We start from the raw sequence: 17420 nt of genomic DNA, 5'->3' as shown, positions 1-17420 counted from the left end.
ATCCAACTCGATTCCACTCAAAATTATGAAAATAGAATAAGAACTTGAGTTCAATCTTGATTCAAATCAAAAATCATTTTCATCCTAAAACAGCATACACCCAAAGTTTTTTTTTGTTATTTAATCCAATATTATTTAAAAAACTGATCAGGTAGATCTACAGATTACTAGAATCTAAAACAATTCAATTGATCTAATTGTGAGCTTTAGATAACATCAAATAATGTAATATGGTGAATATTTTAATACAAGGACGCATCCTTTTATCCTTGTCATGAAGCTGGTAACATAAATGAACAAGACAATTTGCAAGAACATTGCTCTTAATAGCATTCTTAACATCCAAAACACTTACAGACCTATCAGAATGTCGAACACCAGACTTGTTTATTTGTGATGTCAACCTCACACTATTCTCTGGTGCTTTTGCATTCAAAGGCTCTTTCACAAACTTTTCATCTAATTTTATCCTGGCAGTTTCTCTTTCTCTTGGCCCTTGCTTTTTCAACTCAGCCTCTGCCTTCATTTTTGCTGCAGCTTCAACTTACTCTTCCTCATCGTCGCCTTCCAAATACTCGTGTTTGATGAACAATTCAAGCCGTTGTAACGGAAACCTATGAGAAAGAGGGCATCCACTCAGAATATCAAGTACATTAAAAATCTCCAAATTCAATTCAATCCCAATTGTTTTTTTTCATCTTTTGTAATGCAATTCTGGCAGCTTCTCTTTCTCTTTCTCATTTCCTTTTCAATTCAACTTCTCCTCAAATGGCTTTAATGTTTTAGGATCTAAGGGTTGATTGAAAACTCTAACTGGATGTTTCTGTTAGGCAAAAGCGTCTAATCAATTGAACATTCATAATGATGAAAGTGAAATTAAATGATTAATTAATCACATAAGAGATACAAATTTAACATGATTCAAATTAATTGACTTACATCCATGAATAACAAAAAAGATCCACCTTCCGCCTTTCACTTATGGACGGCCCACCATCACCTTTGTTCTACCATGCTTACAACCATCTGAAGTCTCATTGAAATTTCCAGTAGCAGATAACTTTTTGTTTCCTTCAAAAGAACTGCTTATCTGACGTTTTTGACCAAAATTAAAAGATTGTAACGTAGGAATTGATTATATGCTCTTAGAAGAAGGAAACTTCAACTTCAACATAAAATCTTTCAAGCTTTCCACATTGCCAGACAATAAGAGAAAACGAAAATGGAACCAGAAAAAATTTAACTTCCATCGATGATCTTTTCGATTGAATGACAAAAAAAGAAACGAGAGATTAAAAAACAATGGATGAAAGAAGGAAAAGAAAACGAAAGAATTAGCAAGGTTTTCTCACTTATACTGACAAGAAAAAAGAGGCACGTAAATCAAACTTGAGTTTTATATATTCTTTTTGCAGACATTTTATTCAAAATTTTTTGAGTCACTTACGAGTTTCGAAATTCATTTTTAACGCATTAACTCATATTTTTTTTTATTTTGGCCTATTAAGAAAGTTTTGGGTTTTTATTGGGTTTGGTTTGAACCAAAGAGCTTTTATCTCTTAATTTAAATGTTATTTCAAAAAATTAGAGGAGAGTTTAGATGAACAGTGATTTTGAAATTTTAGATTGAGATAGAACACTTTTGAAGATAACATTAGGATTAATTTCAAAGTTTATTTAAGATAAATCTTAGTTCAATCGAATCCCTTATCACACTTGGGATTGAATTCCTTATATAAACACACCAGAATTGACAGGGAGAACCAGTGATCAATTCCAAAATCATCAGCCTCTTCATACCACCACCTCAGTAGCTTTCTTGCCACCACGATTCCATCGAAGCTGATTCTATCATTACATTCACTTAGCTACCACAAACCAACATGGCAAAAAAAAAAACAAAGAGAAAACTTAGAGAGATGTTTGATAACAAGAAAACCCTTCAATCTAGTTCCCAATCATAGAAATCCAAGTTCCAAAAAAATCCAATCTTCAAAAACCCAGAAGCACAGGGGCTTCAGTTTCTGGTTTGATAGCCCACTGTTTCAATTATCTAGCCTGAAACTCACCGAATTCATCCTTGGTCTTCAGCAATCACACATCATTATTGCCACCATCAGTTGAATTAAGCAGCTGCCCATTGCCACCTACCCCCACCGCCATTTATTCCACCGCCATTTATTACTTTAACCACATTTTCATCTTGTAGAATGCAAAGCTAAAGAAAAAAATTTCAACCGAGGCACATCCAGAATACTAGCTTAAATCACTCACAAATCCATCCAATTCACCTCTACCCAATCAGTATAAGCAAATTTCCAAACCGAACCCAATTTCAACCTAACATCACTAGCAACTCAGCATACATTAACCCAGCAAAACCAAACCCACCCACTGTTACCACTGCAAGAATCAAGCCCTACACAAAGAGACATAAACTACCAAGAACCACTCTTCACCAATCATCCCTTATCAATAAGCTAAAAAAGGAAGTAAAAAAAAAAAAAATAGAAACAAGAAAACACCAGAAAAGAAAAAAAGTTTTTTTTTGGGTTTTGGTTTAACGTACATCGATGAGGTTTCGAGTCACCCATTGCCAGTAAGGAACATCATCAAAATCCAAGCCAAAAGAGACAAGGCAAAACCACAATACACAAAAAGGAAAATCAGCAACGACACAAAAGTGAGAAACAAAAATTTGTGAAGAAAAGATCGATGAAAACGCAAAAAATAAAAGAGGGGTGGTGGTGGCGACCTATGGTGGTGACAACAGCGTTGATGCACCAAATTCTAGAAAAAGATTGAGCTTTTGGCAACTCTTTAGAGAGAAGAAGAAAAATGGTATGCTTAGAAAAAAAAGTAAAATAAGAAATAGAAAAACGAATTGAAAAGGGAATTTTATAGCAAACGATGTCATTTTTGTATAAAAAGAATAAGGTTTATTCAACCCGAGCCTGGTGACCCGATTTAGGTTTAGGCCAATTTCAACGGTGCCCTAATGTCATGAGCTAATCTTGTATAGGGTCATGATCAGATATAGGTTATCATGAGCTACTTTTGTATAAGATTATGATTGGGTAGAAGCGCCAAAAGGGAAGGTAGATCTCATATGTAAGGAAAAAATATCCTCATTTCAAACATTATAATAGTTCTTGATATCATAGCTATAAAATTTCATTAGCTCTTTAGAAGGGGTGAACAATCAGTGTATTATTAGGTTGTTTTACTAGCTAAGGTATATGCTAAACCATCCATCTAGGGTTGTCCCTCTGGCTTTGATGATAGTGGAAAGACTCAATGTACTATTTTCAATATTAACAAAACATTTTTTATACAAGAATGTCATGGGTCATCTTGATGTGCTCTTATTTTGTCTCGATATATCATTATGTATGCTTGAGATTAACTTGTGACTTATTGGTTGCTTGTTCAAATACCGAACTATCCTTGGTTGACTTATGTGAAAGCGTCCATTCAAGTATCGTATGGTTTATTGCTTCATTGAGAGAAAGCTTAACCAGTGACATATGGTATCAGAGCACAGTTAAAAAGTGTTGAAGAATTGATAAAATGACTATGAGTGGTGGATTTAGTGACCAACAGACGATTGAGGAGCTTGAGGCCTTGGTGACTATCCTAAAAGCTCATATGATAACTCATGATCGATTGAGAAAGATTGAGATAACCTAGCGAAAGTTCTCCAATACTCTACATAGCTTGGGTAAGGAGACTAAAGATGCCTTAAATGTCCTCTAGAGAAAGTTTAAAGAGCTTAAGGCCTAAATGAGTGTTCTACAAATGGCTATGGCCAAGTCGAGTTCTAGCTCAATAAAAAAAGTGAAAAGGGCCAAAGTGTCCGGGCCTTGATGTTATGAGGGTGCAAAAGATGCCAAAGAACTTGAAAACTTCCTATTTGACATGAAATAATACTTTCGAGTTGCACACACAGAATCAAAGAAGGATAAAGTTGCAATGGCTTCAATGTATCTTGCTTGGGATGCCAAGCTGTGGTAGCATTCAAAATTTATAAATGATGAATGCTTTATTAAAACTTGGGCAGATCTTATGCAAGAATTAAAGAACCAGTTCTTCCTTGAAAATGTGAAGTATATGGCCTAAAGAAAGCTTCGAGAATTGGTGTAAATGGGAACAGTGCAGGAGTTTGTGAATTGCTTTTCTACTTTAGTGTTGGACATTAGAGACATGTTCGAAAAAGATAAAATGTTTTATTTTTTTGATGGCCTCAAACCTTAGGCCAGGATAAAATTACAAAGATAGAAGGTGCAAGATGTGGCCACGGCCATGGCTGCTACCGAACGTCTTCATGATTATAATGATGGTCTCTTAAAATGAAAAAAATCCTTCATTAGGTGACAGTAACTCCAACTTTGAGAATGAGGGAAAGATGGCCATAATGGATTGACCCTTCAGTGAGATATCAAATAAGAGGCTTTCTGGTTGAGACAATACCCAACCCAAGGTAAACAATACATCAAATTTCAAATTGAAGCAATTGTTAGCTTGCTTTTTATGTTAAAGATTGTATAGGGTAACTGAATGCCCACATAGATATGCCCTTAATGCTTTGAGACCCTCATCTTAAAAGTCTATTAAAGCACTTGAGATAGTTGAAGAAGTTGAAGATGAGCAAGCCATGATAGGCTTAATACAATTTTTTAGTACCTTCGTACCCAACTAAACATGATAAAAAAAGAACCTATGAGAAGTTTAATATATATGGACCTCGTACTCAGTGGGAACACAAAGGCCATGGTAGATATGGGTGCAACTACTACCTTCATCACAACAAAGAAAGTAAAAAGGTGTGGTCTCGAGGTTAATAAAGACTGTGAAAAAATGAAAGCGATTAATTCACCAGCCTTTGCGATTAGTGAAAGCTCCAAGAATGTGATGACCAAGTTAGGGTCAGGAAAAAGAAATGTAGACTTCATGGTTTCCCCTTTGGATAACTTTGATGTTGTCATAGGAATAAACTTTATGATGATGGCTCAGGCAATCCTAATCACCACTATTAGTTGTCTATTATTCTTAGGGGAATGCTTATGTGTTGTGCCAGCCACGATCTTTCCTAAAAATAAAAAGAAAATGATTTCAACCTTACAATTCAAGAAAGAGGTAAATAAATGAGAGCCTTATTATGTGGCAATATTGATTTACAAAAGGGGGATAAAGTTGGAATCGATACCTGATGAGATGAAAAAGGTATTAAAAAGTTTAAGAATATAATGCTGGAGCAATTGCCAAAGGTCCTACCTCTTCGAAGATTGGTGAACCATAAGATTGAGCTTTTTTCGGAGTTAAGCCACTAATTAAAGCCTCATATTGCTTTGCTCCATTAGAGTTGGTTGAATTAAGAAAATAATTAGATGACCTTTTACAAGCCAAGTTCATTAGATCATTGAAAGCACCATTTGAAGCACTCGTGCTATTTTAAAGAAAACATGATGAAAGTTTACAATTATGTGTAGACTATAGGGCCCTGAACAAAGTCACTATAAGAAATAAATATCCTATTTCACTTATTGTGAATTTATTTGATCAACTAAGCCAGGCCAAGTACTTATCCAAATTAGACTTAAAATTTGGCTATCATCAGGTCAAAGTTATTGATAAAGATAAGCCAAATACCACTTGTGTAACGTGATATGGTACATTTAAATTTCTTGTTATGCATTTTGGATTGACTAATGCCTCTATCATGTTTTGTACCTTGATGAATTAGGTGTTCTATGACTATCTTAATAAGTTTATGGTCATTTATTTAGATGACATATTGGTTTATAGTTTTACCTTGGAAAAGCACCAAGAGCACATGTGTCTTGTGTTTCAAAGACTACAAGACCATCAGTTATATGTTAAAAGAGAGAAATGTGCATTTGTTCAGACACGAATCCACTTCTTAAGCCACATTATTAAACAAAGTCACATTTGAATAGACATAGAAAAAGTTAAGGCTATCAAAGAGTGGGCAACGCCAAAAAATGTTAGTGAACTTAGCTTATTTTTGGGATTGGCTAATTATTATAGGAGATTTGTGGAAGCGTACTCTCGTAGAATCACATCCTTCATGGACAAGTGAATGTTAAAAGGCTTTTAAGGGATTGAAGGAAGTTATGATGAATGACCCTGTCTTGGCTCTTTTTTACATTAAAAAACCTTTTGAAGTTCAAACAAATGCATCTAATTTCATTATTAGGAGAGTACTTCTATGATAACAGCACCTAATAGCATTTGAAAGTTGAAAGTTGAGCGAAGCTAAAAGGAGATACACGGTTCAAGAGAAAGAACTCTTGGTAGTAACTCATTATTTGAGAGCATGGCGGCATTATTTGTTGGGTTCACAATTCATCATAAAGATAAATAATAGGGTGGTTAGTCATTTTCTCACTTAATCGAAGCTCATGGCTAAGCAAGCTAGGTGGCAAGAATTTCTAGCCAAATTTGAATTTTATTTTAAACACACAACTAGAAAAACCAATCAAGTGGCAGATGCATTGAGTAGTTAGCAGAGTTGGCTGTCCTTAGGAGAATTGCCTTAATAGCGGCTAGTAAAGTCACAACAGATGTTCTCAAGCTAATTGAAGATAATAAGGTCTTGTTGACAAAAGGTCTTTGGTTGTTTATGCCAAAAATAAGAGGTCTAAGATAGATGCTAATGAAGGAATGCTACGACACATGATGGGCGGGTTATCTTAGTTGGCAATGTACTTTGGCTTTACTGAAACAAGGCTATTATTGGCCTTATATGTGAAAGATATGATGGACTATATGAAGACTTACCTCGTTTGTCAACTAGATAAAGTTGAAAAAAAAAACTAGTATGCATGCTTGAACTACTATTTGTGCTTACAAGACCATAAAAAAGTATATCCTTTGACTTTATATTGGGTCTTCCAAAAGTTAGCAATCTCAGGTCTATTTTAGTGGTGATTGATTATTTCTCGAAATATGCTACATTCATTTTCGTCCAAAAGTATTGCATTACGAAAAACATGGCCCGACTAATGTTTAAACATGTAATCAAGTATTGAAGCCTTCTTCAAAACATTATCAGTGGCAGGGATCTAAAATTCACTGGGTCATTTTGAAGAGAACTTTTCAAGATCTTGGAATTTCAATTCAACATCTCTTTAAGTTATCACCCATAATTCGATGGTTAAACTGAATGATTTAATGGGTTGTTAAAAGAGTATTGAAGATACTTTGTTCAAGCTAATTAGAAGAATTGGTCTTTATTGTTGGATGTAGCTCAGCTTTTTTTAATTCCAACAAATGTTATTCCACAAACAAGAGTTCGTTTGAAGTGGTCACTAGACAACTACAAAGATTACCACATACATCTCTTGAGCCGTATAGAGGGAAGAATCCATGAGCCTTTAACCTTAGCAAAGAATAGAGATAAAATACAAAAATTATGTAAACATACTTAGAGAAGGCATCAAAGTGCATGAAAAAATGGGTAGATAAAGGTCGAAAGGTACAATAATCCAAAATTAGTGATCTTGTCTTGTCAGACAGTGCCCGAACAAACTAGGTTCCTAAAAAAGTGAGATCATAGGTTGGTGTATAAAGATGAGGGTCCAGTGAAGATCCTTTCCAAAGTGGGAAATGTCTCTTACAAAATTTACCTGCCAACATGGATGAAGATGCATCCAATATTCTATGTGAGTAACTTAAAGCTTTTCTATGTAGATCCCATAAATGCAAGTCGTGGTAAATCAACCAGGGAACTATCTCCATGAAATCACCATTAAAACATCAAGTCGAAGAGATTTTAGCTGACAGGGTATCCAGAGTAGGGGTGTAAATAATACATTAGTACTCGTAAGTTACTCAAGTCCGATTCGAATAAAACTCAAATTTGGTTCGATTATTATTGAGTTAAGCTCGAGCTCAAGCAGCTCAACTCATCAATTGAGTCGAGTTCGAGTATTCTTATATCCAGCTCGAGTAGCTCACGAGCCTAATCAAGCTTTTATATTTAACTATTTTTTATTATTTTAATTATTAAAATATCTTGAATTAGAGCTCAAGCTCCAGCATAAATAATCGAGCTCTTATCGAGTATAAGAATCGAATTTATTTTTACATATTAATCTAGCTTAATCGAGCAAGTTCAAGTAGCTTGATTTCGATCATGAATTGAGCTCGAGCTGTGAAAATAAAACTCGATCGAGTTCGAGCCGAGTATCGAGTCGCGAGTTAGGAGTTGAGCTCGAACTTCTCACTGTATCGATTCGATTACACCCCTAATCCAGAGTATCTCGAAAAAGAGTTCAAGAATATTTAGTAAAGTAAGAGGGCTTAGGACCATAAGAAACTAGCTGAGAGAAAGATCATGACCTACGAGCATTCAAGCTAAAGATTGAAAAATTTCAGGCCAACAAGTCGACAAGGGTGTCGATGAAATAGGTGGGGAAAGATGTCATGAACCAACCTTCTATAGGGCCATGATCGAGAAAGGAAAGGTAGATATTATATGGTAGGAAAAAGTATCCTCATTTCAAAAATTGTAATAGTTCTTAGTAACATAGCTATAAAATCTCATTAGCTCTTTACAAGGGATGAGCAATTGGCTTATTGTTGGGTTGCCTCACTAGCTAAAGTATATGCTAAACCATCCATCTAGGGTTGTCTTTATGGCCCTGACAATGGTGGGAAGACTCAATGTACTATTTTTAATATTAATAAAATATTTTTTTATACGAGAACATTAGAGATCACCTTGGTGTGCTCCCATTTTGTCTCGATATATCATTATGTATGCTTCAGATTAACTTGTGGCTTATTGATTACTTGTTCAGATACTGAACTATCTTTGGTTAACTTGTGTGGAAGTGTCCATTCAAGTGTCGTATGGTCTATTGCTTATTGAGAAAAAACTTAGCCCGTGACACCCAGCCTACATGCCATCTTGGATAAGCTTGGGCCCATTTGTAAGCCTAAGTTAGCAAGGCCATTTTTTTAAAAAAGCTTGGATCAGAATTTAGATTGGTCCATTACAAGCTCAATTGGTCTTGGACTTGGTCCAATAATTGTTATAAGTTTTCTATTTTTTGGTTTTATTTATTTTATGCTTTTGTTTATTATTTTGATTATAGATATTTTAAGAAATGTAAAAAAAAATAATATGTTTTTTTAGAAAATTAATCCATGAGATCCTACTAAATTATTCAAGGATTTTAATTTTAAATTATGAATTTTACCAAATGATTGGAGATTTTCATAATGAATTTTTTGTAAAATAAATTATTTTCAATCATACTAAATGATAGAAGGATTTAAATTTTGAATTAAGTATTACTAAACAATTGGAGCACTTAATGAATTTTCTTTAAAAAGAATAATTTGTTTTTCAATCCTACCAAATAATTGAAAATTTTAAATTTCTGAGTTAAATCTTACTAAACTATTAGAAGACATAATGACTTTTATTTTTTTTAATTTTCATAAAAAAAAGTTTTCAAATAAAATTTGATCAAACGATTAGGGGATATGCATCGCTATAAAATCTTGCCAAATGATTGGAGGATTTTATTAATTAATTTCAAAAATAACTTCTTGAAAAATATATTAATGAATCCAACGATAAGCCTCTTCAGAATGGGACATAAGTCTCTATAAATACTCATAAGGTAAGAAAATTATCTTAAATTGGTAGCAAAGATTGGAGTAACTTTAAGATTAATTTTTAAGAATTAATTTATTTGATAAATTATAAAAATATTTTGAAGCTTAGATAACACAAAATTAAACCGATATCAACTTTTAATAGGTGTTATAAGGGTGTTATAATCTTTCTCATAGGTAACCATACTCTTGGACCTAGTTCTGGTTTTGTAGATGAGAATCCACCTTTTAAGGGTACTCGAGTCAAATTTGGGATATCTCTTTAAAATGAGACAAATTTAATTAGATGACCAATTATACCTAGATAAAGATTGGTAGCAACTCCTTAAGTTAAATCTAATGATAAATTTATGGATCTATATATTATGACAGTTTGGCGACTCTATTGGGGATAGCTGAAAGTCAGGCCAATAAATGAATTTGTGTTGTCCAAGCCTAATTTTTTATAAAAAAAAAAAAATCTTTTTTTCTTCTTTTGATTTATTTTATTTGATTTATTTATTTTTTTAAAACTTTCCATTCATTTGTATATGTATAACATGAATTCTATACCTAGGTTTCCTCTCTTATGAGGGAGTAAAGTACTTATGCTTTTGTGAGATTTCATGTTTCCGTATAGGTTAGCGAAATACTTTTCCTTAAATTTAACCTTTTTTGCTTGTAGCCTATAATGGGTGATGATTGTGATGCCTTACTAATTTGTGATGGATAATGATGTAAGAAACAATTTGGGAACCTATAGAGTCAATGCCAAATCATATATAGTGAGTCGTAACAGACTTAATCCATAGGTAGAGCCATGTCTTTCTTTTTTGTAAAAATGATCCAAAATTAGGTCATATATCTTGTGTTATACGTAAGTTGTGCAGTACCCTATTTTGTCATTTTTTTTCATATTGGATGCTTATTCTGTTCTTGTTTGTTACTTCTTGTTTGTAAGGGTCATATTTAGGTTCGTAATTATTTTATTTATTTATTTGTTTGTTTGTTTGTTTGATTATTTATTTTCATTCATTTCATGCATCTCATAAAGCATCATCATTTATGTAATATGTCCATCATAACACTGCATACTATAGAAATCTGTTGTTTTATCTAGGGTAGTAATTTAGAAAAAATGAGAGATTAATTAGAAGCATGAATCTAAGCCTTGAAACTCATCCAAGAGGAAATAAGGCATGACCTATGAGAGATAAAAATGCAACTTACCAAATTACTTGGAAAACTCAAAGCAAGCAATTCTTAAGTATTCTTATCAACTCATTTACAACCCCTTCATCAGGATTAAAAAGCCTCTTATAATACTAATACTCTTCCAAGTCATGCCAATGCATCTTATGACCTAAGAAAAGATCAAGACAAAAAAGAAACATAAAATATAGGAGCTTCCAACTTTGCCTAGACTCCATAGATAGGTTCATACCAAAATCCATATCCCTACCTGTTTGTGCCTTAACAACCTTTTTTGGCATCTCAAATAAGATCTGCTCCTATTCAATCCCCACAAGTTGGCCCACACCCATACAACTTCTCAATTGTGAATAATGTTTTCCAAAATCTTGGTGGTTATCAGCCCATCCTGCAATCAAATTTCCTAATGAACCCTTGGCCTTATATACCCAACCCTACTTCAAGACCCTCATATGTAAGTTCTCCCATGACTCAACCCAATAAATCATTATTGATCCAATCCGTGTGACCTACAATGAGTGGTTCCCACTACTTCTTCAAAACCATTTGATTGCATCAGTTTTCTTAAAACCATTAAAGCTTCCATATCTTAAGTGGTATGATGTTGAGGCTTGGTGTGATTATCATTATAGGAATAAGGGCCATTCGGTAGAAAATTACCGTGTCTTCAAACACAAAGTGCAAAGTTTGATCAAAATAAGCTTGTTGAGTTTTGAGGAAAATGAAAAGCCCAAGATTGTTGAAAGATCATTATCCAATCATAATCGTTGAAGAATTTATTCACAGTAGCACTAGGATCTTGAAGCTAAAGCATATGACTAGGCAATAGATTTTAGGACTTTCTTTAGGAATGTTTTTGTTATTCTTGTCAAAATAATTTTTAATTTTTTAATTAAGGATTTTTTTCTCTCTAATTATGTAAGCATGCATCAATTCATTCATTTATAATTTCTCTTTGCATAAATTTGTAGCTAGACATCATTCTAATCCTTAATTATGGTATATAAGATTCAAGGATAGCTCAACCATCAAAGAACCCTATTCAAACATCCCACCATCAATATAACACTAGAATATGAGCTAGACAAATAGAATAAAAAAATGCAATTTTTTTAGAAAAAAATATAGAAGGTCTAAGAAAAACTCAATGGGAGTTGAGTAAAATTTTAAAAGCCTTAAACAAATTGAATAAAAGGAAGGCTATAGAAAAATATGTATGTCCATAAGACCATCTATTATAAGATGTTGTTGATCATCTTTATCCTTCTTATTATGGCCCATATCAGGCCCAGTCTACTTAAGACATTTTTTCGTAGCAATTCTCATGTCCAGCAAGATATACTTACCTCGAAATGTCTTTCGCATCAACTCAGAGGCATTTTTAGAGTTATGCCAATCTTGTTTTTACGAAAAAAGAAATAAAATCAGTAAAGTCGCTAACCCAGATGATCCAAAAAAGAAAGAAAAGCTAAAGTTGAAAGTAGTTGAGACTTTAGAGGGCTCAAAAGTTAAACAGAAGATAAACTTATTGGAAGAGAGATTACGAGTAATTGAGGAGATAAATTTTTATAGTTCAATGGATACAGCTAATTTATGCTTAGTCCTAGATGTAATAATTTTGCCAAAATTCAAGATCCTAAAATAGCCTTATGTTACCATATACTATCATAAAATGGCTATTTACACAAGCGATGGGAAGCTAATAATGCTTGTGTCCCAAAATAGCCTTACTAAGTCTGTTGCTAGATGGTACATCTAATTAGACAAAACTCGTATTACTTTATAAAAGGAATTAGCAAAGCCTTTCATCACCTAGTACCAGCAGATTATAGACATGGCTTCATACCGCCTCTTTTTATGGAGCATGAAAAAAAAGGCCATAAAATCTTTTAAAGAATATGCCAAGAGCTAGAGAGATATGGCTATTCAGGTTTAACCATTTCTTACTGAGAAAAAATTATCATCCTATTCATTGGTACCCTTAAAGCACCTTACTATAAGAAAATAATAGGAAACGTTACTAAAAACTTTACTGACATGATAATCTTTGGTGAGATAATAAAAAATACCATAAAAAATGACAAGCTAGGTAGATGAGAGTCATTCAACATGAAAAAAAGTGAAATGCTAAAGCAGAAAGAGAATGAAGCTCAAGCAATGAGCTATGATAATTAACAATTCAAAAGTTTTCCCCAATACCTACTAACAAGATATCCAATTCATTATCCATCCATGAATAATGTAGCACTTTACCTCTATCAACATATCCCACCATCTACTTATCCACATATTTTTTTGTCAACTCATACTTACAACCCCACCACTGCATCTATCATAAAGTCTGCTCCAAAATCTTATATTCAAACTAACAATTCAAGGCGTTCATGAAAAAATAGAAAAAAGGTTTCTTTTGATCCCATTCCTATGATATACGCATACTTGCTACCACAACTAGTGGAAAATCATTTGTTGGTCCCAGTTTGTATTGAGCTAATGAAACCTCCCTACCCGAAATGGTATGATGCCAATGCTTAATGTGGCTACCATTATGGGATCACAAGTCACTCAACAAAAAGTTGTGTTGCCTTGAAGCAAAAAATACAAAGCCTTATCAATGATGGGTTGATCAAGTTGGATGATAATTAAGGGCCAATGATCAATGAAATTTTTTTGTCTAATGATACAGGGACATGATTTTGAGAAGATGTTTTTAAAGCTTCTTAGGATGATCTTTTATGTGTTTATTTTGTATTTATCCAGCATTTCAATAAAACGACAATTGCATTTCATTACATATTTTTCTTTTTATTCTACTATTATCTTTACTTTGATATATCCCTTGTCATAATGGTTTTAGGACCGCCAGACGTAAAAGAGTTTTAAAATCGAAGTAAATGGTGGAGTCGGCACCAATCTTTATTAAGGTGTGATTGGTCACCCAAAAATTTATCTTTTTAATAAAACTATAAAAACGAGTTTAAAGTTTATCAAAAAGATAAATTTCAATCTATGAAAAATCAGGTTAAGCTCGGGAGTCGGTTACGTGTGAGGAAGGGTTAGCAACCCCACAACGCCCATAAATTGGTACCATTTAATTATGGGCTATTTTTTATGTTGGATAAAAATGGTTTTGACTTCAAATTTAATAATAATTCCCTTAATTTCAAAAAAATAAAATTTTGCTAAAGCTCTTTCTTTAGGAATATCGAAAAAATCTTGAAGTTAAAGAATTATTTTAAAATTCTCCAATATCTAGGCAGAATTTAAAATAACTCTTTTCGCTTAAGATTTAACACGATAATCCTTAAAATGAAATAACAATATTTATAAAAGATAAATGTTAGTGACTTTCCAACATCTAAGCAGAGTACCAAGAATTATTTCTTTCGAAATGTTATTTTTATTTTATTTTATAATATCATAAAAAAAATTTTAAATGTGTTATTTTTTTTATTATAAAATATTTTATCATCAAATAGTAAATAAAAATTAAAGAGAGAATAATGCAGACAATTATCGATGATAATCTGCTAATGTATGTATGCTAATGAATGTCATGTAAAATGAAATACAATTTAAAAGTTAGATTCTTAAGTATAATTAGACCACTCTGACTCTCCAATATCTAGGCAGAGCTTAGATACGACTGTTTATATTTAAGATCCTAATTCACTATTATACCTTTTATTTATTAAAGTTATTATTAATGCGAATTAAGAACTTGTATGAAAAACTTAATGAAATAAAGTTTCCTAAATAACCCATTATCTAGGCAGCATTCGAGAACAAATCATTTCAAATGAGATTCTCACACGTGTCCTTAAGATTTTCCGAATGTTTTGAGTAAGGGCTTGCGTTGAGGTTTTAAAGGTTAGGGTTTTGATTTTAGAGGTTTGGATTTAAGGGATTTTGGATTTAAGAGTTTAAATTTTTGGGATTTTGAATTTTAGGGGGCTTTGGATTTTAGGAGTTTTGGATTTTAGAGGTTTGGAATTAATGAATTTTAGATTTTTTGAGTTAGTGTTTAAGGTTTCGTTTTTAAGAAAATACGAACATTTATAAAAATCTCCAACATCTAAGTGAATTTTCGAAGCAAGTTTGATTTTAATGATTTTTAAAAATTAATAAAAAAATTCATATATATTTCTTTTTATAAAAATTTATTACTAATAATTTCTCAACATCTAGGCCAAATTATTTCTTTAAAAAAATATTTTTTTATTCCCTCCAACATCTAGGCAGGGAAAATAATAATAATTATTCTATTATTATTTTTTAAAGCATTTTTAATATATATATTCTTAATTATTATCTTACTTATTTTCATTTTTATTATTATTAAAACAATTAAAAAACTTATCTTAACAAATTTAAAACTTATTATACATAAATATATAAAAAAATATTTAAAATAACAAAAATAATAATATATAAAAAAATAGAAAATTCAAAAAAAAAATTTTTTTACCTGAATCAGATTGATCAACGGTCCAATCAACGGCGGTTTGGTTGGACCGAAAAAGGTTCGGTTCAACGCGTAGTTCGGTTGAGCCAGCTGAGGCACGATTCAAGCCGATTTAGGGAGTGGTTCAATCCAGTCTGATCAAACCGGTTCAAAGCTACTGAAAAGTCGGGATAGCGGATCGGTTGCATGAACCCCGAGTCGGGTCTTGATCCATGCGCAGATCCTACATGGCTTAAACGGCGTCGTTTTGAGCTTTAGGCTTTTATATATAACGAAAAAAAAAATTTCATTATTTGACTGTTTCAAAAAAAAAAGAGGGGAGAGCTCCAGAGCTCTCGCCATTCAGTCATCAGAGTGCCGCGCTTACCGTTGCCTAGTTCACCGCCAATGGTGGTCGTCGGTGGCCGAAAACTTCAAAACTAACGAAGAGGTTCCGTTCAACCTCCTGAGCTCAGATCTAGTGCTCTTTTCACCGAAAATGACCTTGATTCACGTATTTCAAGTTTTGAAATTTTTTATATTCTTTTCTTTCTTTTTTTTTTTAAAAGACACTAATGATTTTTTTGCTTGTTTACAAGGCTTTCTGGTGCTGAGGTTCCTCCCTACGGGGAGGACTGTTTGTTTTTATTTTTTTTGTTTCTATTGGGAGAGGAGTTTCTGATAGACGAGAGGTTGATTGAGGTTAGGAATAACAGTGTGTCTATATAGGCTTCTTTTGTAGTGGCTATTGGTTTGAGTGCTTTCAAAAAGACTGAAAGGAAGGAGATCTGGTGCTTTATAAGGCTGGGATGGTGGTAATAGGTTGAGCGTGCGCCTGACAATGTATGGGTGGTGGTTCTGGGTAGTCAGAGTATGGTAGGGATAAGGGTATAGTGTTGGTAGTGGGGTGCGTGGCCAGTGGTGCTGTGCAAGGCATCACTGCCAACTTAGACCCTCTTTTTTTTGTTTTTTCTATATTTTATATTTTATAAATTTTTAATTTTAATTAAACCAATATTATTATTATTAATAAACAAGAACTGAAAATAGTAGACCTAGACAAAATCGATGTGTACATCCCTTTCATGTTTCACTCAATTTTTATTCCTAGTAATGAATGTTCAAACAATTGTGATAATAATTTAGGATTTAATCTTGAAAATTTCATTCATACTGATGAGATTGAAGATTTAAACCTTTAATATATTAGGTGAATGAAAAAAACTTATATGCTTTCCTTATTCGATAAAAGGCAAAAATAAATCCATGATAGGAGAATATAGTCCTTTATATCCACAAGCTCGTTTTCATTTAGTATAGGTTTTTCAAAAAAAAAAATCAAATTTGAGATGAGAAATGACTGTTTCTTTTTTACTTTCACAAAAAAGTAAAATCATCTATTTGCTATCCCTTTTGAGTCTATTATGATTTTTTTGAAAAAAAAAATTCACCAAAGATCACCCTCTACATTAGATGGGCAAAGTTTAAGAAAATGATCTATTTGTAAAAAAAAAAAATGTGCAATTTACAAATATTGCTAGGGCAAAAAAAAGAAGAAAAGAAAAATCTCTTGTCCATGAATCCTTTTTAAAAAGGAAAAAAATAAGATGAAAGGAAAAATGAAAAAAAAAAATGAAGGCACTTGTTAAAGAGTAGGGCAAAATGCTAAGGTGCTTTAGATTATTCTTTGATTTATTCTTTAAACACATATATTTGAGCATACTTTATCCATTTTTTCATGACCCTTCACCATAGCCTAAATTACGTGTCTTAAAAGTCTATTTCGATCAAATAGAAATACTAAAATTAAAAGAATCATATATTAAATTGGGGTATGCTTAACATATGATTAAATGACATTGAAGGCAATAAGGTCTTATGTTTTAGGGATTCATATGGAATTCAGTGAGAATGCCTATAGAGAATGAAGCAAAAATAATAATAATAAAAATGAGAAAATAAATGAAAAATGAAAATTAGAGAAAATGAAGACTTAAATCGAAAACCCAAAAGGATGATTTAAGTAAAAAAAGATATATTAACTGAAAACATGAAAAAACATGAGTCCAATGAGCTAAGTCATGCTTGAAAAGGTCAAAGGTGGTAATAAAATAAGTTTTTAAGAAAGAATTTT

At 32.5% G+C, this 17420-nt stretch overlaps 1 long non-coding RNA gene across 1 annotated transcript; it reads right to left on the bottom strand.

Annotated features, from left to right (window-relative positions):
* Nucleotides 1-117: 117 nt before the first annotated feature.
* On the bottom strand, nt 118-2889 carry LOC149515105 (uncharacterized). The gene is made up of 3 exons (XR_016327245.1): nt 1746-2889; nt 940-1090; nt 118-823 (listed from the first exon to the last, which is right to left on the bottom strand). It is a non-coding gene; the product is annotated as an uncharacterized LOC149515105 (long non-coding RNA).
* Between the last annotated feature and the right edge of the window lie 14531 nt (nt 2890-17420).

The sequence above is a fragment of the Durio zibethinus genome, chromosome 14, assembly GCF_047325235.1.
Source record: "Durio zibethinus cultivar Kanyao isolate XHJ-2024 chromosome 14, ASM4732523v1, whole genome shotgun sequence".
Classification (NCBI taxonomy): Eukaryota; Viridiplantae; Streptophyta; class Magnoliopsida; order Malvales; family Malvaceae; genus Durio; species Durio zibethinus.
Note: the sequence above shows the minus strand (reverse complement) of the source record. Positions and strands in the feature narration are given on the sequence as shown.